Below are 23,690 nucleotides of genomic sequence, written 5' to 3' on the forward strand. Positions count from 1 at the left end.
TATACAATGCTCTTTCCGCACTTATTGTGATGATTGTGTGAGTTTTATTTCTCATTCAATTAGTGTGGCATGTCATCTTTATCGATTTGAATATTTTGAAGTATCCTTAAACCCAGGGATATATACCTTTACTCATATATGTTTATGATACATTAAATGTGTTGTTGAATTCATTTTGCTTGTGTTTTGTTGAGAATTTTGGCACATATGTACATCAGGGATAATATTCTATTTATTGCATATAATGTCCTTTCTAGTTTTGTTAAGCAAATAAAGCTCGCATCATAAAATATGTTTGGAACCTTTCACCCCCTTCAAACTCTTGGAAGATTTGGGGAAGAATTGGTGAAAAATTGTCTTCAAATGTATGACAGAATTCACCAGTAAAGTCGTTTTGTAAATTTTTTCTGGCTTTGGAAGTTAGAATTATTGACTTACTCAAACACATTTTTGCTCTATTATCTTTCTAATTACTTCTTGATTCAGTATTGGAAGACATATGTTTCTGGGTATTTGTCTTTAGTTCTAGGTCATTCAAATCATTGGCTAGTGGTAATTTCTTATGATGCTTTGCATCTCTACAACATCAGTGGTAATATCTTATCTTTTATTTCTAATTTTATTTGAGTCTGTATTTTATTAGCCAACCTAAACATTTGTCCAGTTTATGTTTAAAAGAAACAGACTTAGGTATATTTTTTTCTAGCTTTCCAATTGCATCTCTTGTTATTTGCCATACTCTCATTCATTCAATTTTCTTTTTATTCTTTCTGATTTCTCCTAAATCCATAAGGTGTAAAGTTAAGTAGTGTGAATCTTTGTATTTGATTTATTATTAAATATTTTTTATTTAGTTATTATTTATTTATTTATTTATTTATTTATTTATTTACATGTTTATTCATTTACTTATCATTGAATTATTGCCATTTACAATGTGTCAATCTGTGGTGTATAGCACAGTGTCCCCCTACATGCATATATTTATGTGCCTATTAAACATTACTTCACAATATTTAACTTACTGCCCTGTGTCATAAAGAGAAATTTTGAAAAAATTTACTTTTATATATAGAGGAAAAAATTTATGAATCTACAGCTCCCAAATATATCCTCTCACAGCCCCTTTCCATTGTAATCATATAATTGCTTAGTAGATCTGTGAGTTTCTTTCAATTTTGTAGATGAAATCATAGTGTTCTCATCCAAATTTTTTTTTAAGGTTCCCCATATGTCATGTCATGTATTATTTTTCTTTATTTTTCTGGCTTACTTCAATTAGATGACACTTTTTGGGGACATCCATTTTGCTGCATATGTCATTGTTTTATCATTTTTTATTGCAGAAATGTATTCCATTGTGTAAATACGGGATAACTTCTGAATACTGTTATCTGTTGTTGGACAATTAGGTTGCTTCCATGTCGTGGCTTTTGTATATAGCACTGCAAAGAACATTGGGGTACAGGTGTCTTTTTGAATTTGGGTTCACTTTGGTTTATACCCAGAAGTGTGATTGCTGGATCGTATGTTAAGCCTATTTTTATTCTTTTGAGGAATCCCCACCCTGGTTTTCGCAATGACTGCACCAAACTACATTCTTTCCAACAGTGAAAGAGGGTCATCTTTCTCCACAGATACCCCAGGATTTAATGTTTGTGGAATTTTGAATGATGACCATTGTGACTATTGTGAGGTGATACTTCATTAGAGTTTCGAATTGCCCTTCTCTGATAATGATAGTGAGCAATTTTTTTTTCATATATCTATGTGGCATTTGTATGTCTCTATTGGAGAATTGCTTGTTCAGGGCTTCTGCCCATTTTCAATTTGGGTTTCTTGTTTTTTTTAAGTATTATTATTAGTTTGTATGAACTCTTTATATTTTGGAAATTAAACCTTTGTCAGTTGCACACTTCTACATATTTTCTTTAATACTGCAGGTTGTCATTTTGCTTTGTTTATGGTTCCCTTTGCTGTGCAAAAGCTTATAAGTTTTATTAGGTCCCATTTATTAATTTTATTCTTACATTCATTACCTGGGTAGTCTGTTCTAAGAGATCATTCCTGAGATTTATTTCAAAGTGTTTTGCCAATATTTTCTTCTAGGAGATTTACTGTGTCTTGCCTTACATTTAAGTCTTCAAGCCATTTTGAGTTTATTCTTGTGTATGGAGTGAAGGAGTGTTCTAACTCCATTGCTCTGCATGCTGCTATCCAGATTCCCAAAACCAGTTGGTGAAGAGATGGTCTTTTCTCTGTCATATTCCTGGCTACTCTGTCAAAGATTAATAGAACGTAGGCCTGTAAATTTATTCCTAGGCCTTCTATTCTGTTCTTTTGGTCCATATGCCTCTTTCTGTATGAATATCTTGTCATTTTGTTCATTGTGGCTCTGCAATAGTGTATGGAGAACAGGTAGTTTATTCCTCCAGCCTCTTTCTTTTTCATTAATATTGCTTTGGAAATTATGGATCTTTTATGACTCTATGTAAATCTTAGAATCAGTTGTTTCAGTCCCAAAAAGAAAATTTTGGCATAATTTGATAGGAAATCACATTAAGTCTGGGGATTGCCTTGGGCAATATGACCATATTAACAATTTTGTTTCTTCCATTACGAGACCATTGGGCATCTTTCCTATTCTTCATTCTTTTTTGATTTCCTCAATCAATGTTTTCTAGTGCTCCATGTATATTTCATCACCTCCTTGGTCAGAATTTTTCTTAAGCATTTTTTTGCTTTGGGTGCAGTTATAAAAGCGGTTGTCTCTATAATTTGTTTTCCTGTTGATTCAATGGTAGTGTAAAGAAATGTAATTGGTTTTTTTACATTGCTCTGGGTACCATGCCCAGTTCCTTTTTCAGCCTAAGTAATATTTTGTGAAGCTTTTACAGTTTTCTATATATAGTGTCATGTCTTCCTATCATGACAATTTTACCTCTTCTATTCCAGTCTGAATCCTTTTATATATTTTCCTTGCCTGATCATTGTGGCTAGGAATTCCAAGACTATATTGTATTGAAATTGTGAGAATGGGCAACCTTGTCTTGTCTCAGGTTTTTGTGGGAAGGGTTTCAGTTTTTCACCATTGAGTATTTTGCTGGCTATATGTTTGTCATAAATAGCTTTCATTATGTTGAGATATGGTCCCTCTATGCACACTGTTACAAGAACTTTTACTGCAAATAGGTGTTAATTTTTCTCAAATGTTATTTCTGCATATACTGAGATGATCATGTGTTATTTTGTCCTCTCAGTTATTGATATGGTGTATTACAATTGATTTATTTGCATAAGTTAAACCATCCTTGTTTTCCTGGAATGAAGTAACATTACCATGATGCATAATCTTTTTTTACATGCTGTTGGATTCTGTTTGTTAATACTTTCTTAAGGACATTTACATCTATATTTATCAATGATACTGGACTATAGTTTTCTCTTGGGGTAGTGTCTTTGTCTGGTTTTTGTATCAGGTTGATGTTGGCCTCACAGTGTGAGTTTGGGTGTACTCTTTCCATATCAATCTTTTGGAAGAGTTTGAGGAGGACTGGTATGTATTTTTCTCTGTATGTTTGGTATAATTCCCCAGTGAAGCTAGTTGGGTTTCAATTTGGTTTGCAGATATTTTTTATTTTATTGATAATTCTATTCAATTTCTGGTGATCTGACTGTTCAAATGGTTAATTTCTTCTTGATGCAATATTGGTGGGCTGAATGTTTTCAAAAACTTCTCCATTTATTCCTGGTTATCCATTTTGTTTCCATACTGTTGCTCATGTTATTCACTTATGATAATATGCAAATTTGTTGTACTCTTTTTAGTTTCTCCATTTTCATTTCTTATATTATTTGTGTTCTCTCTCTTTTCTTGTTGGTGAGCCTGTCCAGAGTTTTGTCAATTATGTTTACTATTTCAAACAAGACTTTGATTGTTTTTTTTCTATTTTTTAATGTGTATTTCAATTCTTTCTTCCTTGATCATTCTTATTTCTCTCTTTCTGCTGAGTTTTGGTTTTGTTTGCTCTTCTTTTCATGATTAGTGTACATAGAAACTTTGATTAGTTATTTGAAATTGCTCTTCTACTTTGAGGAGTGTTGTCACAATAAACTTACCTCTTAAGCCTGCTTTAAATGTATTCAATAGATTTTGTGTAGTATTTTGACATATTTCTGAAGATATTTTTTAATTTATTCTTTTACATCTTCACCTCCCCTACTTGTTATAGTACCATGGTGTTTAATTTTCATGCTGTCATTTTTTCACAATGTTTTTCTGTGAAGGATTACTATTTTCATAGTATTATACTCAGAAAAGATGCTTCAAATTGGTTTTATTTTCTTAAATTTGTTGAGGCTTCTTCTGTGCCTGAGGACATAATCTTTTCTAGAAAATATTCCAGGTGAACTGGAAAAGAATGTATATTCTGTTTTGGGGAAGAGTACTGTTTTGAAAATATCACCAACTCTAATTATTTTATCGTATCTTTTTGTATCTTTCTTCCCTTAATAATTTTCTGCCTGAAACACCAGTCTAGTGATGGTAAAGGGGAGATATAGTCTCCGAATGTGATTGTGTTCCCATCCATTTCTCCCTTTTCATCTATTAGTATTTGCTATATGTATTTAGGTGCTCCTATATTGAGTACATATATATTAATGAGTTTAATACCCTCATTTTTTATTGCTCCTTTAATCATTATTTCATGTCCTTGTTTATCTTTCTCTATGACCTTTCTTGTAAAGTCTATTTTGTGTGAAGTCAGTACTGCTAGTCCTGCTTTCTTGTCATGTCCAGTTGCATGCAATATATTTTCCATCTTCTGAGTTTCAATTAATTTGTGTTCCTCTTACAAATGTGGGACTCTTTTATGCTTCATAATGTAGGGTCTCATTATATTATCCCATCTGACAATATATATCTTTTGATTGAAGCACTAAGTCCATTAACATTTATGATAATTATTGATAGACTGGTGTTTATTTCCATTTTGAACTTCATTTTCCAGTTGATTTGGTATTTCCTTTTTGTTCATTTCATTTTCTTTCTGTTGCTTGATAAGATTTCTTTTATTATCTTGGTTTCTTTTTGGCTTTGTTACTTCATTGTAAGTTTTGACTTATGGCCACCCTGTCTTGTATGTATATTGACACATTACTATATCTTTTTCTTTTAACTGATAAGAATAGAAATTCTAACCCCTCCTATAGAGAACAGAAACAAGAAGAAAATACTCTGTATTGTCCTGTTTCACTCACTGACTCTTAAAATTTTTGATGTACTGTACTGCAACATCATGTTTATTCTATTGTAAGACATTGTAGCTATTGCCTTTCTAATTATGCCTTTCTCCTTTCTATAGAATCCTGCTTCTTTTTTTTTTAGAGTCGATTTACATTATTTCTTTTTCTGTTGCTAAATTCTTTTAGTACTTGCTTTAGTGGAAGTTATTTATCTCTCCTTCTATTCTAAAGAATAGCCTTGCTTGATAAATTATCTTAGATTACAGCTTTCTTTCCTTCAGAACTTTGAATATGTCATGCCACTGTCTTCTGACTGTTGTATTTGTGTAGGAAACATGTTTACAAATATAATATATATAATTACATATATATGAATAGAATACATAGAAATGAAGTTAGGAAATAAGGAGAAAACCTATACGTTAAATAATAGAAAACATTGATGAAGGAAATTAAAACTGATCCAAAGAAATGAAAATTTCTCTTATGTTAATGATGTGATACAATGTGGTTGAAACAAACATACTACACAAAGCAATCTACATTTAGTGTGATTCATGTCAAAGTAACCATGAGATTTTTCCATTTAATAGAACAGGTAATTTCAAAATCTTTATGTAACCACATAGACCATGAGTTGCAAAAATAATCTTGAAAAAGTGTATTAAATCTAATAGTGTATAGTTCTCTGAAGTTAAACAGTCCAACAAAGCTTTAGTAATTTAAACAACATGAAACTAGCTCAAAAACAGACACCAATCAATAGAAGAGGATAGAGCAACCAGATATAATCCCTCACACCTATGATCAATTAACCCATGAAAAAGGAAGCAAGAGTATAAAATGAAAATAGACATTCTCCTCAATAATTAGTGCAAGGGAGATTGAACATAAAAAAGATTGATTAGAATAGATCCTCACATTGTTTACAATCCATAAGCAGAGAATATCTTTCTATTTATTTGGTTTACTTTTATTTCTTGCACCTGTAATTTATAGATCTATATTTAGATCTTTTATTTCACTTATCAAATGTATTCCTAGTTTATTCTTTTTGGTATAAATATATACACAATTGTTATCCTAATTTCTCTTGCTGATAATTTGTTCTTAATATATAAAAATGCAACGGATATTTGTATATTGATTTTGTATTCTGCAAGTTTATTAAGTTTGTTCATTATTTCTAACAGTCACTGGAGGAGTCTATGGAGTTTTCTATCTATGCATAATTATGCCATTTCTAAAAATTTTACTGCTTTTTTACAAGTTATATGCCTTTTATATTTTTTTCTTGACTAGTTGTTCTGGCTAGGTCTTCAAATAGTGTAATTTAGTACTTGTGAGAATGGGCTACCTTTTCTTATTAGTGGACCAGAGGAAAAGTTTCCTGTATGTTAACATTGAACTTGATGTTAGTCATGGGCTTTTCATATATGACTTTTATTATGTTTAGTTGAAATGTATTAAAAGTGAATTTGTTAAGAATATTTTTATAAAATGTAAAGATCAGATCGGTCAATAAATTTCCTACAATTTTTGAGATTGATGTTTTTGAATTCTCTGCTATTTAAGGGATTGTATCACATATATTGATTTGAATTTGATAAGTAATATTTATGAATCAGGACTAAATCCCTCTAAACTATAGTTTATAATACTTGTAATATGTAATGAATTCAGGTTGCTAGTGTTTATTTAGAATGGAATGTTCACATACTGAAAGAAAAATTTACATTACAGCTTGAGTTTACATTTATTTATTTAAAAAATTTATCCCTCATTTTGAATTTGGCTTATGTTTAATGGAATTTATTTTTAAATAAAGAATATAATTTTGGTAGAACTGGATTTACTACAGTTTACTGATACAGAACATAGCTATTATTTACATTTAGTGAACAAAACACTTGCCTTAAAATGCCGTATTTTACTAACAATGTCAACTGTTTCAGGACTGAGATACATATTCCTTCCAAAAATGCATTACCTGGCCTTTTCCACCCCAAATCACATATAGTGTTATTTCTTTGTTTTTTGATTGTTTGTTTGTTTGACCCTTAATGGAGACACTGCTTATTGAACCCAGGATCTTGTGCATAATTGTACTTATCAACATCATTTTGGAACACTTAACAGAAGACACAAGTGAATGGATTATAAAGATGTAAAGAAAATTTATTGCTTCTAGGGAATGAAAAACCTCTGATTGAAAGAATGGCAAAAATAAACATTTGTAAATATACAATAAGATTTTCTCTTATGTAATTTTAGAGTAGATTATTAAATTAAATTTGTTTTACTTATAGAAATGAATTACAATTTAAAACAAAAATTCCGCCTTATGGGATTTCTTAATTTGATGCATTATTTTATCTTATTTTATTTCATAATTATTAAACATTTATTTATATACAAAACAAATAAACTGACATTTAATCTGCTCATGTTTTGAATATTGAATTACTTCTTATATAGTACACAGATAAATACGTATTTCAATTTCCTAATCAAATTATGTTTCACTTTAATTACAAATGATATAGAAATAGATATATATTCTCTGTACATGTTTTACACGAATTTCACTTTAAATTCCAAAACTTTAAAATTATTCTATATATTTTGTGCAATATTTATACTCTGTTCACAAATCTGGTATAAATTTTAATACAAAAGGATGGAGATTGGTTTTATTTCATAGACCCCAAAATTAAATTATTTAAAAAGATTTTGTTGGGATAATATTTGCAAATCACACTTTAAAAATAAGCATCATATATGTTTCATTTTAACTGGATGAATGACAAGTAAACACTGGCTGAATGTTACACTTGAGTTGCTAGGATACCAGTCGTTTTGTGATGTCACAGCTACTCAGGTTGAGAACCATTTTGAAGGCCTAGCAGTTTATCTGTGCAGGCCTGCCAAAGCAGCATATGAAGCTGCAGTGGTCAAAATCATGCAGATTAGAAAAGGAGCTGTAGAAAAAGTTATTTGAGATGGCACATGTTTCTTCAGAAATTCAAGATGTGTCTCATAAAGATGGACCAAGTGGCTCAGGAAACTCCAGTAGATCTCTATTGTGTGATCAAACATTCTCTGGGGATTTGGACATGAGTTTTATGATTGAAGAAAATGCTTTCAGACTTTGTCTGAAGAATCCTTGATAAAAACACCATGTTACACATATTGTGTCTCTGAACCAGAAGAAGATAATGATTTTCGTTCTCTGACATTTCCAAGAAAACTCTGGAAAATAGATTGGAGTGACCAATTTAAATCCATCTGGTGGGGTGTTCATGGGGTCTTCCGTAGTGATTGATGAAGATGTCTTGAAGAAGGAAGTTTTGGAAAGAAAGGCCCCTTTCAGAATATTTGAAACTGGAAGCATGAAAAGTTTACTTAGACAGCTTAACTTTTATGGGTTTAGGAAAGTGAGGCAGAATTTTCAAATGTGTGCTTGTCTAGCTGACTTTCCAGCAGAAGAAAAAGAAGTGTCTGTATTAAGAAAGATATAAAAAATTTTAGTTACCTCTTGGTAACTTATATATAAAATTTTATTTTGCACATCAATCAATGGTAATATAAAAGTAAAGCAAGATTTTGAAAATTGTATTAAACTATTAAGTCTAAAATTCTTTATTTATTCTAAAAAATGAGGACAGTGACTTAAGTATTCAAGATTATGAGAAACTTTGCTTACAACTATGAATCATTCCAGAAATCCATATAAAGGTAATAGCTGCTTTTCAAAAGTGTCATTCACCGTTACCGCAAATGCTAACATTTAAATTTGATGACTATAATATTTAAATGTGTATTTTCCAAATAAGGAACTTCAAAATATTGTTAGCAATGTTCATATTTTGATGATATTATCCTTACATAGTAAACGTGGAATCAGGTTTTATACTTTAGGCTTATTGTAGTCTTGTATTTTGGTATAAATATTACTAAAATGTTTCTCCTTTGGTTGTAGCTGCACTTTTATCATAATCCAAATTTTAAACGAGGCTGTCCCCAGCTTTTAGTGAGAATAAAAAGAAGAGTTGGGATTAAAAATGCCTCTCTGGTGTCTTCATTGGCTGAAGACTTCAAAGAGCAGCACTTTAAAGCAGGGTATAATGTGGATAATAATAATTCTGGATTTGTGGCTGACACTATTGGAGAAAGTCCATGATTACCTTCTGCAAATTTCTAAAAAGAAAGCCCTCTACTAGCCACATAATTGGTGATACAACTACCCCGATCAGAGGTGATTTTTCTCCTCCATCATCAATGTCAGACCACCAGAACAAATTGCAGTGGGTCAACGAGCTATTCTAAATAAGTTGACCACTCTCCACTGGCACTCTCAAAGCAGTTACAATGAAACAAATGGCCGTGTTGTGAACTCCATTTAAACTACAACTTCTATTTCTCAGTAGAGTATCTTATCTCCCATACAGGGCAATTATTATCGACTGATGCTGGAGCCTTCTACTTTTCCAAATACATATCACAACATATCTGCAAATGAAGGTCGTTTTCCTAAACTTCAACCAGGGTGCAACCCACGCTTTCCAGTGCCAGTGATAGCTGATACATCAGCTAACTCTCTTTCAAGGCCAACTCATCAGCCATCTTCAGTTTATGAATGTCATCCTAATTACAACTGATCTACCAGAGAACTACCAGATTATGTAGGAAACAAAAATTATAAATGATGTTGGCAAATGTCGACAACTAACTGCTATTTTCTTATTTGAACAATAAACATAGATGTGTACCTGTATTTTCCTTAATATTTCTTAATAGAGTTAAGATTTAAACAGGAGACTAACTTGCCATTTAAAAAAAAGAGATATTTGATTGATAAAATCTTTTGATGGAACAATATGGGAGTAAATTTAAATAATTTCTTGTAAGGAAGAAGAAAAAAATGGAAGAATTTGGAAAAATAATAAAACATGGAGAGAGGGAAAAGTAATAAGTGGTTTTTGGTTCTTCCTGGAAAGTATAAAATGTGTTAAGTTAGGATAGTTTGGAACAGGAGATACATGCAGGAACCACCCACGGATCATGTTCTCTAATATGTCATCCCTGGAATCAAAAAGGTCACATGATGTAGTCTCAGATGGCACATTCAGCATGTGGTAGAATTTAAGTAGTAATTTATCTATGGTGTTCTTTGTGCTGTTCTCAAAGCATTCCAGTTGGTGCTTTCATTTCCTGCCCTCAACAGTCTACACTATATTTTCTAGTTAATAATTTATGTTGCTATTATCTTCCAGCCAAAGAAAAGCTTACGTTCTCAGGATGGCACTTAATGCATTTCCAACTCTAATCACACAAAATTAACTCAATTTAGTTTAGTCATTTCTTTATAAATCTGGCATCTGACTACCTTGGCATATCTTTATGTTTCACTGTATCTGGATATATATCCAGCCAAATGTTTCTCAACAATGTTAGCTCCAAACTCAACAGTTTTATTCCAGCTCATCCTTGGACGTTGGGTGTCCTCCTTTTACCTACTTAGACTATCCTCCTCTCAGCACAGAAACCACCTCCTCCAGATGTTTTATGTCTATCCCGCTTTCCTTGTCGGCCTTGGATACCAGCACAGTAAGCACAGCACATGCCACAGGATGCATTTTAGTATTTAGTGAATGAAAAATACATGTTGACTTTAAGCAAAATCTACTTTCCTGAAAGATCAAAACTGTCATGGTTTTCAAACTATTTCGTTATGGTCTTTACTCTATACCACAAACTAGCTCTTTTCACAGCGCAAGGACTAGTCACTCAAGACAGTAATTGGAGGTAGGTACAGAAGACAAAGTATCATTGTCTTCTCAATTCATACTTCCATAAGTCTAAATCATTCCTTTCTCATTTGCTGGATATTTTCCTGTCTTTTCATCACCCACCCATCCCAAAATAGCTGATTCTCTTCCCCATACCAATAACTATACTGACTCCAAATTAATTTACTTCTTAGAATCAGAGCTTTTTCCAGAAGAGACAGTGCCATTGCAAACATTTAATGTAGGTTTATATACCCCACATAACATTTACCCCTTCTTACCTTCACACGGGAAATTTCTAAGATGTACTAGACCCTTGGATGGGGTGGTGGTATTCAGTAATCAAATTGCGATGTAAAATGTATGGACTAGAAGGAGGTGAGGGTAATAGAATTAAAAATTTGTCCAACTGCAAGAATACCAAATTTCTGCAGATATTAGGAAATTTAAAATATTCATGGAAGTCTTTGACTCTTTCCCATTAATTTAAAAAAAAACACGAAGCATTTTCAGAATGTGAAATGCCCTGAATTACTGGAAAATTGTAGGTAAGGTCAGGGACCCTAAGACTTCTACTCATGATGATGCAGCCAGTGTCAGCTGATAAGTCTAGAATGGCAGAATTGTGTACTGAAAATTTGTCACCTGTTGTGAAGAAAGCTTTTGATATTCTGGAGAATGGGCAAATGGGCCAGGGTGAACTCTAGCAACATCTCACCAATATGACCTATACCAAGAGAACAATAGAGACCACTTGCAGCTGGAGAACTGTGTCTGGACAGCCGTGGTTCTTCCTACAACAGATACATCAAGCTTTTAAGTTTGTCTGCTGATCTCTGATGGTGGCTATGTTGTTGCTTACATTAGTCGTCTGGGGTTCAGATGGGCTGGTTGAGCAGCTAGTTTCCAGCTCACTTATAAGACAGTGGGTCTTACCGTGATCATCTTAACAAGGTTCTATACTGATAAGTTAAAAGCTACAGTATACATTCAAAATTAGATATCGTAAAGAAGAATATTGTTTGTTTGTCCATCTGTAGTTTTCTACCTGGGAAAATTAGAGTTTTGATGAAAGTACAAAAGTTTGCTGTTGCTATGAAATCTATTCTCTGAGCTCTGCCCATTGAATTCTTCCCACAAAATACTACAAATCTCTCAAACACTGTGTGTGTGTGTGTGAAGATGGATTGTTAAGCAGTAACTAAGTTTGTCTTAGTTGAGTCATCAGTGAATTTTTCCTCTGCATCTGTCAGAATCTCTCTGAATTAAGACTTTCATTGAGCCACCAGATTTTCTTCCGATCAGGGAGAGGTAGATTATATTTCTCCCAGTATACTAATTGATATCTGCTCATTGAATCCCGAGCTGATGTTAGGGCCATGCCTCTGAACCCTTGAATGGGATTGAGGCATACATATTCTCCAGTCCCCAGAGCCCAGCACAGGACTGTATCACCTTTTTAATTTAAGCTTATGTCTAACTTTTTTCTTTTAATTCTCATTGTTTACACAACATATTTTGGCTTTGAACACACGTTGAATACTTTGTAGAGTCCCAACCACTGAATTATTCCCGTTCACACAGAAATTGCAATAACTTTTCTTCCCTTGGACTACCTGGAATAGAGTGAGCATAGTCATCATTTTGAAAGCAGTCCTCAGTCCTAATAATGCAGAAGTTTTACACTTCTTTGCCCAGCACTTGAGCAAGAATATTTGTTGTGGATCTCAGGGATTATCCTCACATTCCGTAATGCAACCATGAGAAAACACCACATTGTTATCCAAAATCAAGTCTTTGTCAGTATTGCATTCCCATTGCAAAACAGTTAAGAATTGTAGGAGTTCTGAGATTTAACCATGCTGAGATTTTTAGCAACCTAGCATGTTCATTTCTTACAGATGCTGTCGGGGAGATGAGACCATCGGTCAGAGACAGTGAACTTTATCACTCACAGCAAGAGCAGCCAGTTTAAAATTTGTATCTATTCCCTAATCTCAGATGAATACACAAATTGAAATTTTGATGCCTACAGAAGCAGTGGGCTGTTAAAATGAAGAAAGTTTAGGCATAGTAAAACACTAATTTTATTACTATCTTTATTTATAACTTATTAGAATCACCTATTTATTAGTATCATTATCTAGGATAAGTATATCATGACATAAGTTTACTTGCTGCAAATACGAACATGAGAAATGACATGGGAAAAATTACCATTGAATTTCCATTTTTCCTTCTGCTTTTATTGAGATATAATTGGCATAAAAAATTGTGTAAGTTTAGGTGCACAGGATAGTGATTTGATATACAACTATCATGTAATAAATTTCATAGCAACTTTAGGGAGAATTCATTATCTCATTTAGATACAATTTTAAAGAAATATAATTTGTCTTTGGTTGTGATGTGAAATCTTATGGTCTACTCTCTTAACAACATTTATATTGAACATAAATCAGTATTGCTTGTAATTTTCAAGTTAATATGGGGCATCCCTAGAACACGATTATTTTACGGCTGGAGGTTTGTAGCTTTTGAGTGCATTAATCAAATTCTCCTTTTCCAACCCCTGCCTTTGTTAATTGGAAATCTATTTTCATTTACCGTAAGCATGTTTGTTTGTTTTTGAAGTGTACTTTAATCTATAACACTGCGTTAGTTTCCCCTACACAACATACTGTTCACTATTTTTAATACATTTCAAACTGTTCTCCAGAATATATGTAGTTATGATTTGTTGCTATTTAAAGATATTTCATAGTTATTGACTATTCCCCATACAGTATATTTCTTGTCCGTGTTTCATTTAATTTGCAACTGGAAAAATTTCTCTCTTAATTTTCCTCAACTTTTTCTTTTCCTTACCCCATTTCCCTCCTTCTTGTGAACAAACTCTTTCTTTCTATATGTATAACTCCTTTTCTGTGTTGTTAAGTTCATTTGTTTAAAATTACAAATGTGAATAACATCATTCAGTATTTGTAATTCTCTTTCTGACTTATTTCACTTAGCATATTACACTCTTGGTCTACCCATTTGCTGCAAATGACAAAAACTTAATCTATTTGGAGTTGAATAATAACCCATTGTATTTTTATGTGTGTGTGTGTATATATATATATATATATATATATATATATAGGTAAATCTGTAGTTAAATGGATAGATACATATTTTATAAACTCATATCTTCTTTATCCATCATCTATTGAGCAATTAATTTGCTTGTATATCCTGTCTTTTGTGAATAATGCTGCAGTGAATATATGGTTGAATTAATCTCTTCTAATTAGTATCTTTATTTTCTTGGAATTAGTATCCAGATATTTAAATGTAGAATTATATTTCATTTTTTATTTTTAGATAAATCTCCATGTTGATTTCCACAGTGGCAGCATATATTTCCATTCACTCCAGCAGTGCATCAGGATTGTTTTTCTTAAATCCTCACCAATATTTACGTTTGTTATCTTTTTGATAATAGTCATTCTGACAGGAGTGACATAAAATCTCATTGGTTTTTGGACTTGTATTTTTCTGATGGTTAGTGATGTTGATCGGTTTCATGTGCCTGTTGGTTTCCTTTCCCCCACTGTATATTCATTTTTTGTAATGGGCTAAATAACCATAAGTGTCTGTTTCCAATTTCAGGCATTTTTGTGTTCTATTATTCTGTTTGTTCTGTGCCACTACCATATTCTTTTCATTACTGTAGCTTTGTATTATAGTTTAAAATGAGGGACAGTGATATATCCTCTTTGTTCTTTGTTAAAGTTGTTTCTGTTTTCAGTCTGTTTGTATTCTTTTCTTTCTTTTTTTTAGTGATTTCAATTCTTCTGTGTTTACATGTAAATTTTAGAATTATTTATTTTAAGTGTCTGAAAATGCCCTTGGTATTTTGATAGGCACTGAATTTAATTTGTGCATTTTCTTGGCTTATGCTGTCATTTAAAAACTATATTTTTCCTCATCTATGAACACACTATATCCTTTCATCTGTTTGCATTACCTTCAATTTCTGTTATAAATATTTTATAGTTTTCTGAGTACAGGTCTTTTACCTCCTTGGTTGGATACATTTTTTGATTTTTTTTGTAATGCAACTGTAAATGAGACAGTTCCCTCACTTTCTGTATCATTTAGCTTCTTGTTAGTGTGTAGAAATGCAAGATTTCTGTAAGTTAATTTTACATTTGAAAATTTTACCAAATGCATTGATAAGCCCTAGTAGTATTGTGGCACCCTTTTTAGGATTTCTGTTTAAAGTATGTCATCTTCAAACAGATACTTTTACTCCTTTTCTTAATTAGCTAAATTTTATTTACTTTTATTTTGGATAGCTATGGCTAGAATTTCCATACTATACTGAATAAAAGTGGTAAGAGTCAGCATTCTTGTCTTCCTCCTGCTCTTATTGGAGATGCTTTCTGCTTTTAATCAGTGAGTGTCATGTTAGATGAGTTCTTGTCATATAAGACCGTAACTGTGTTGAGGTATGTTTCCTCATGCCCACTTTGAAGAGAAATGTAATCTTAAATAGATACTGAATTTGTCAAAACACTTTATGAGTCTATTGAGGTGACCATATAATTTTTATTCTTCAGGTTGTTTGTGTGGTGTATCATACTGATTAATTTTTGGGTATTCAATCACTTTTGCATCCCTGGAATAAAGTGGACTTAATCATAATGTATAATCTTCTTAATGTATTGTTTGATTTGCTAACAATTTAGTGGGGATTTTTGCATCTATGCTTATCAGTAGTATTTAACCTGTAATTTTTTGAGGTATTTGTTCCAGCTGTAGTAGCAATGTGATACAGAAATGTCCGGTAGAAAGCCTCCCTTCCTCTCGAAATTTTTGGAATTCTCTGAGAAATATAGATGATAGCTCTTCTTTAAATGTTTGGGAGAAATCACCTGTGAAGCTGTTAGGCCTGGTATTTTGTTTCTTGGGAGATTTTGTTTAAATACTTATTCAATTTCATTAGTGATAATCTGTTCATATTTTATTTATCATTCCATTCTGGAGATTAAGTCTTTCTAAGAATTTGTCCATTTCTTCTAGGGTTTCCATTTTATTGGCATATAATTTGTTGTATCATCTTATGATGCTTTGTATTTCTTTGATATAAGCTCTAACTCCTCATTTATTTCTCAGCTTATTTATCTGTAACTCTCTTTTTTGGTCATGTGTCTGGTTAAACTGTACCAACATTATTTATCTTTCAAAAGCCATTATTTAGATTGATCAAATATTTATATTTTTAATCCGTATTTTATTTAATTATGTTCTGTCCTTTCAGCTGTCTTTCCTTCTACTAACAAGTTTTTTTTTTATTATTATGTGACATCTTTTGGTTGTAAGAATATAAGAGAGAAATTGTTCTTATTTGTATAAGTGGGATTATTTTGCTATAAGCATCCCTTCTAATACTGCTTTTGTTATACCCCATGAATTTTGTTTTTGTTGTCATTTTTCTTTATATATTTTCTTTGATTTATACAGCAATCCAGTTGTTGTTAATATTGAATAATTTATCCTCTACAATTTAGTATTTTTCTCAGGTTTTTTCTTTTAGTAAATTTCTATTCTCACAGAATCCATAAGTTTTTTCACCAAACAAGGAGAAAAATAATAAAATTTATACATATATCTGAAAGATCCAAATTTTCCAAAATTATTTTAAAAAATAAACAAAGCTGTGGGTAATACCCTCCCTGAATTTAGAACATAATACAAAGCTACAGTAATCAATACATCAAAATATGGCAATTAAAGAAACACATAGATCAATGGAACAAAATAAAGTGTCAGAAAATAAACCCACAAAAATATGGTGAATTAGTGTACAAAGAAGGAGGCAAGAGTATACAATGGAAAAAAGACAGTCTCTTCAAAAAGTCGTTCTGAGATAACAGGACAGTACATGTAATTGGTAGATGTAAGAGCACTTCCTTCCATAGTATAAAAAATGAGATAGAAATGGATTAATTTCCTAAATGTAAAGCCTGAAAATTTACAATTTTTGACCAAGAACATGAGCAGAACAGACTTTGAGATAAATCATAGCAATCTTTATTTTTGATCTGTCTCCAAATTAAAGAAAAAAACACTAATAGTTACAATTTTTAGTTTACTGAGGAAAAAATAGATGTACTATGCGATACAGGGATTCTATTTCTTGTATTAGTGTGAAGCGCAAAATCTTTTGCAGAGCAAAGGAAACCTTCAACAAGACATATAACAGACAGAATAGAAGGAAGAATTTCACACAATGGGACCAACAAGATGTTAATATCAATAATATATATATATATATATATATAGCATATTAGACTCGATATTTAAAAATAAAGACCACAAAGTAAAAACAGTTAAACAATCTTTATGGAAACTTTACAAAAACAGACATGTGGATGATTTTCATGCTCATAAAAAGAAACACAACATTGCTATTAATTAGGAAACATAAATCCAAACCAGAATGAAACATAATTTTACAGCAACCTAAATGGAAATTAACAAAATGTCTACAAATGACAAACATTAATAAGAATGTCAATAAGAGGGAACCCAGGTACACTGATTGTGAAAACATAAATTGATGCATTCACTATTATAAAACTGTGGACAGTGCTCAGAAAACTAGAAATATAAGCATTATCTGTTGCAGCAATTCCTGTTTTCAATATAAATCTGAGAAAAAAATGAAAAGATTATCTTAAAAGATATATTACCCCAAATGTTTTAACATCATCATTTATAGTAGCCAAGGGTAGAAGCACAACTCAACTGCCCATCAACAGATGATAGACTGAAATAGATGTGAGATATTGATAACATAATAAATACTTCATCATTGTATATTAAAAAGTAAAATTCTGCCATTTGAAACAATGTGACTGGACCCAGAAATTGTTGCATATAGGAAAATAAGTCATACAGAGGAAAACACTCTATGTTGTCACTTAAATGAGGAAAATAAAGATATAAGAGAAATAATCATAAAAAAACAGAAAAAGAATGACATATATATGTGTAGTGTAACAAATAGTGGTTTCCTGTGGGGAAAGGGAAGAAGGATGGAGAAGACAGAAATGTGCAAGGTACAAATAATAAATTAGAGAACCAAAAGGGCTATATTTGCAGCACAGAGAATTATTTTAATAATTTAATTGATTTTAAAGAAATTATAGGGATATATTTTAGTAAAATGTGCATGTAGGTGGGAAAAACATTGAAGAAAAAACCCAGGAAAATCAAAATATTTTGTAGTACTATGATATTAAGGGAGGTGTTTTGTTCACTTTATTTAGTGTTCTTATAATGTACTAATTAGAATTTAAGCTTTTAATTGAAAAGGTATATACTTTTAAAACTGACATAAGTTTAAACTATTTTTGACTCTCCCCTTACATCTACAGTCAGTAAAACATTGACATCTGAACAAAAATAACTACAACACAAAAAAATACTCAACAACGCATGTGAACAGGTGAAGTTTGGTGGACTAAAACACACATTGGAAGCTGAACTGAGGAAAGATCAGTGTTGGTGTCTGCAACCAAGGCCACCAGAGCAGGATATCTGAGTCCACAAGTTCATAGAACCCAGTAGAAACAGAGTCTCAGTGGCTCACAGAGTTTCGGCCTCCAACTGTACCAGTATCATGATCACTGGTAACTAGGAGGGAGCCACATTGGAGACAGAATTTCCATCCTTCAGACACTCAGACATTCATGAAACTGTCCCTACTCCCCATTCACAGTGGTGGAGACAAGTTATCTTGCAACACTGGACATGGCAAAGGCACTTGTCTGATTCCAAATACCCACCTGTTTTTACACATTTCCTCAATGTGTACACTGATTCTCAAGGGATATCAGATAAAAGGAAGGGTTCACAGGCCCCGTGACAACAGAGGCATTAACTACCAGAGAATTCTAAGAAGTGACAATGGAAGCACATCTTTTATCCAGACAGTAGCGACTGGAAAGTGCCATTTTGAAATATTATCAGAGGTAGCTCAGGTAAATAAAACGAAAAAGTGTGCAAGCTACCAGAAAACATAACCAAGGACTCCAACTCCCAATCTGTTATTAAGTGCCATCAGAGCAATAATTTATCAAGATCATGACCAATCACAGTAACATTATAGGGCATGCTAACACACAGATAGACACACACAGACACTGAGACAGACACAGACACACATGAACACAGACACACACCTGCACACACACACACACAATGACAACCCTGCAGCAAACAAACTTAAAGCCATGGTATATTGCCATAAAACTAGTAGAGAATCCAAATAGATGTCATACAGAAACTCAATACAAAATACATAACTGAGAAAGCAGTTTAGTGAGCTCAGGAATAAATGAAATGATGATAAGGAATACATTACCTAAGAGACTGAAACTATAAAATAACCAAACATTACTGGAGGACAAGGAGAACTTAATAAATGAGATGAAGTGTACAACAGAAAGCATTGGATGTAGACTGTCTTTGTGGAAGAGAGATTAGCAAACTCACCATTACAAAACTAGAAATTATAGGAGAGGGCAGAGATTCAAGATATTAAAAAGTGAGGAAATTCTACAGTAGCCATCAGACTTCCTCAGGAAGTGCACTTTAGACTGTAACCCTAGAGGGAGAAGACAGTTAGAAGGCAGCTGATGGTTTATTTAAAGAAGTAATTGTCGATAACTTCCTGAACCTGTGTAAGGAACTGATATACAAGTCTGTGAGCCAAAAAAACACCAATAACTTTAAGACAAAGGGACCTCCTTCAAGATACGTCATATGCAAATTGGCAAGTCAATGAAAGAGTAAAATTTTAAAGGCATCCAGGAAAAGATATGATAATCTACAAAGGAACCACCATTAGATTTTCGGCAGAATTCTGAGCAGAAAACATATGCCAAGGGTAAATAAAATTGCATTTTCAAACTACAGAAATAAGAAATCACTCACACAATAATACTTACACAGTTATCTCTTAGATATAAAGTGAAAGTAAAGACTTTAACAGACAAACAAAACCTGAATGAGATGAAAAAACAAAACCGAGACACCCTATAAGAGGTGTAGAAAAGAAGTCTTCTAAGAAATATAAAATGGCAGAAATATGCAAAACATTGACCAAAATTCTAAGAAGAGACCATGAGAAAGTTGCAACTTTTTCTTTGGTTATGTTATTAAATGCTACTATACTATATGGATTAAAGAGAGAAAAATAAGAATTAGGGGCAATAAATATAGATACTTCAAACTGGTATCATGTTTAGAAGTTTAAAAGAAATAATTTGAAACAGTAATCATTAAAAGCAAAGAGTGAAATAAAACAATATTAAAGGAAGATTCTATCAATGGAGAAAGGACTAAATTATATATGATATGTTTTATTTTTTATTGAAGTACAGTAGATGTATAATATTGCATAGTTTCAGATGTATAGCATAATGATTCCAGCCAATTTGTAGATTATATTGCAATATGAATTATTACAATAATTGTAACATAAAATTATTTTAAGCTATTGTGTATAATTCCCTAATCTATACAGATTATCGTTGTTGCTTCTCTACTTAATATATACTACTTTGCATCTGTCAATCTCCTACCATTAAATTCTCTTTCCCTTCCACTTTGGTAAATATAAATTCTTCCCATATCTTAGAGTCTGCTTAAGTCTTGTCTCTCTAATCTCTTTACCTCTCCATCATGTCTCTATCTATCTCTCTATAGCTCTATCTACCTATCTATCTATCTATCTATCTACCTATCTATCTATCTATTTATCATTTATCTATATATCTATCTATCATGTATGTATATATCTATACTTCTAACTATTTATCTGTCATATATCAATAAATAGCTATAGATAGATGTACACAGATATTTGTTATTCTTTAGATTCCACAGATAAATTAAATTATACACTTTTGTCTTTGTCTAAGTTAATTCACTAAGCACAATATTTACTAAGTCCTTTCATGATGCTGAAATAGCAATGTGTTATATTTTTCCATGGCTGGGTATTATTCCATCATTTATTTATAGAAACATCATATCTTCTTAAGTCCATAGTCTACAGTACACTTTTGGATTGCTTCCCTGTCTTGCATATTATAAACAGTGCAGTTGTGAACATTGGTTCTTCTCAATTTAGGGGGTTTTCCCCAGATTTTTCCTAGAAGAGTTATTACTGGATCATATGGTAGTAAACATTTTAGTTTTTACACAAATCTGAATACTGTTTTCCTTAGAAGTTGTACAAATTTACATTCCTACCAAGAGTATACAAGAGATTTCTTACCTCCACATCGTCTCCAACACTTACTATTTGTAGACTTTTTGATAATAGCCGTTTGACCAGAGTGAAGTGATACCTCATTGTTGTTTTGATATGCAATTATGTAATAATTTGTAATGTGAAATTTTATCACTTTCCTGTTACTCATCTGAATGTTTTCTTTGGAAAAATATTAACTCAGGTACTCTACTTTGGTTTTTGATTGGGTTTTTGTTTTTCATCTTGAGCTGTGTAACCTAAATCCATGTTATATCTATTAACCTACATTTATTAACCCCTGGTCACTTGCATTGTTTGCAAATATGTTCTCCAATTACATAGGCAGTGTTTTCATTTCATTGATAGTGTCCTTAGCTGTGCAGAAATTTTCTAGTTTGTTTAGGTTCCACTTGCTTATTTTTGCTTTTATTTCTTTTACCTTAGGAGACTGATATAAGAAAATATTCCTATGATGTATATCCTAAAGTGTATCACCTATACTCCCTTCTAGCAGTTTTATAGTATCAGGTCTTACATGTAGGTCCTTAATACACTTGGAGTTTATTTTTGTATATGATGTCAGGGAAAGCTTTCATTTCACTGTTTTACATGTAAATGTCCAGATTTCCCAACACCATCCATTGACGAGACTTGTCTTTTCTCCAGTGTGAACTCTTGCCTCTTTTATCATAGATTCATTGCTCATAGGAGTTTGGAATTATTTCTAGGGTCTCTATCTGTTTTTACTGATTATATCTCTGTGCCAATGCCATAGTGTTTTTATTACTGTAAGTTTTTAGTAGGGTAATGTATCCAGGAGGTTTATACCTCGAGATTTGTTGTTTATTCTCAAGATCATTTTGGCAATTTTTAATGGTTTCATGTAAAACTTAGAGGTATTTATTTTCTTCTTATGTGGAAAATACAGCTTCGTAACAATAATTGCACTAAATCCTTATGTTTCTTTGTGTAGTACTGTCTTGTTAACAATATGAACTCTTTCAATCCAAGAGCACAAGACATCTTTCCATTTCTTTGAATCATTTTTAATTTCTTTGTCAATGTTTAATAATTTTCAGTGTGTAGATCTTTCACATATGTGATTACATTTATTTTAAGATATTCAGGGGAATGGGGTTTTAAATGTTTTTGCTTTCAAAGTCCAATTTATGGTATCTCATGATTAATGTGGACAAATGCAAGAGACGTCTTTACATTAATCTTGTACTCTGCTCCCTTGATGAAATTATTTTTTGTTCATAATAGTCAGTGTGGAGCCCTTAGGACTCTCTGTGTAGATTTTTATGACTTCAGTACTGGTGACGATTTTACCTCTTTCATTCAATTTTGTGTTTCTGTTACTTCTTTTTCTTTCCCTTTTCCTTTCTTCTATTACAATTGAACAGATGTGGTGAGAGTAGGAATCCTTGTCTTGTTCCCGAATTTACACAGAAGGCTTTCTGCCTTTCCCCTGAATATTATAAATTGTTATAAATGTCCTTTAGTATGTTGAGAAATGTTCCCATTGTACACATTTTCATGAGAGTTCTGATGATTAATGTATGTTGAATTTTGTCAAATGCTTTTTCTTTGTGTATTGACATGGTTTTGTGAATTTTGTCCTTCTTTTATTAGATATGTGTCATGCTGCTTGACTTGTGTATGTTGAACCGTCCTTGTGAATCTGGAAGGAATCCATCTGATCATCATGTATAATCCTTTATATGAATTGCTGGATTAATTTGTTGAAATTTTTCGAGGATTTTTGAATCTCTATTCATCAATGGTATTGGATTTTCATTTTCATTTTTATTTTTGGGGGGATTGTCTTTGAGTTGTTTTGTTATAAGGGTAATGGTGGCCTCATGGAATAACATTGGGAAATGTCCTTACTCCTTCATTTGTTAAACTAGTTAGGGGGAAAGGGGTTTTAGTGAAGGAATCCAGGCATTTTGTTCAAAGGGTGTTTTTAAAATTATAAATTTTATTTAACTTATACTGATTGCTCTACTCAAGTTCTCAGTTTTCTCTATTCAGTCTTGGCAGGCTGTACGTTTTTATAAATTTGTCCATTTCTTTTAGGTCATCCAGTTGGTTGTCATGTAACAGCTTATAGTGCTTTCATAATCTTTTTTTGTATTTCTATAATATCAGATATTATTTCTACTGTTTAATTACTCATTTTGTTTGGGTGCAGTCTCTGTATTTCTTGATAAGCCTGGCTAAATGCTTTCCTGTATGTTAACATTTTAAGAAAAATTAAAGCTGTTGGTTTTATGATTTGTAATTTATTTTTCAACTTTTTATTTATTTTCGACCTAATCATTAAAGATTTC

The sequence above is a fragment of the Vicugna pacos genome, chromosome 30 (assembly GCF_048564905.1).
Source record: "Vicugna pacos chromosome 30, VicPac4, whole genome shotgun sequence".
Taxonomy (NCBI): Eukaryota; Metazoa; Chordata; class Mammalia; order Artiodactyla; family Camelidae; genus Vicugna; species Vicugna pacos.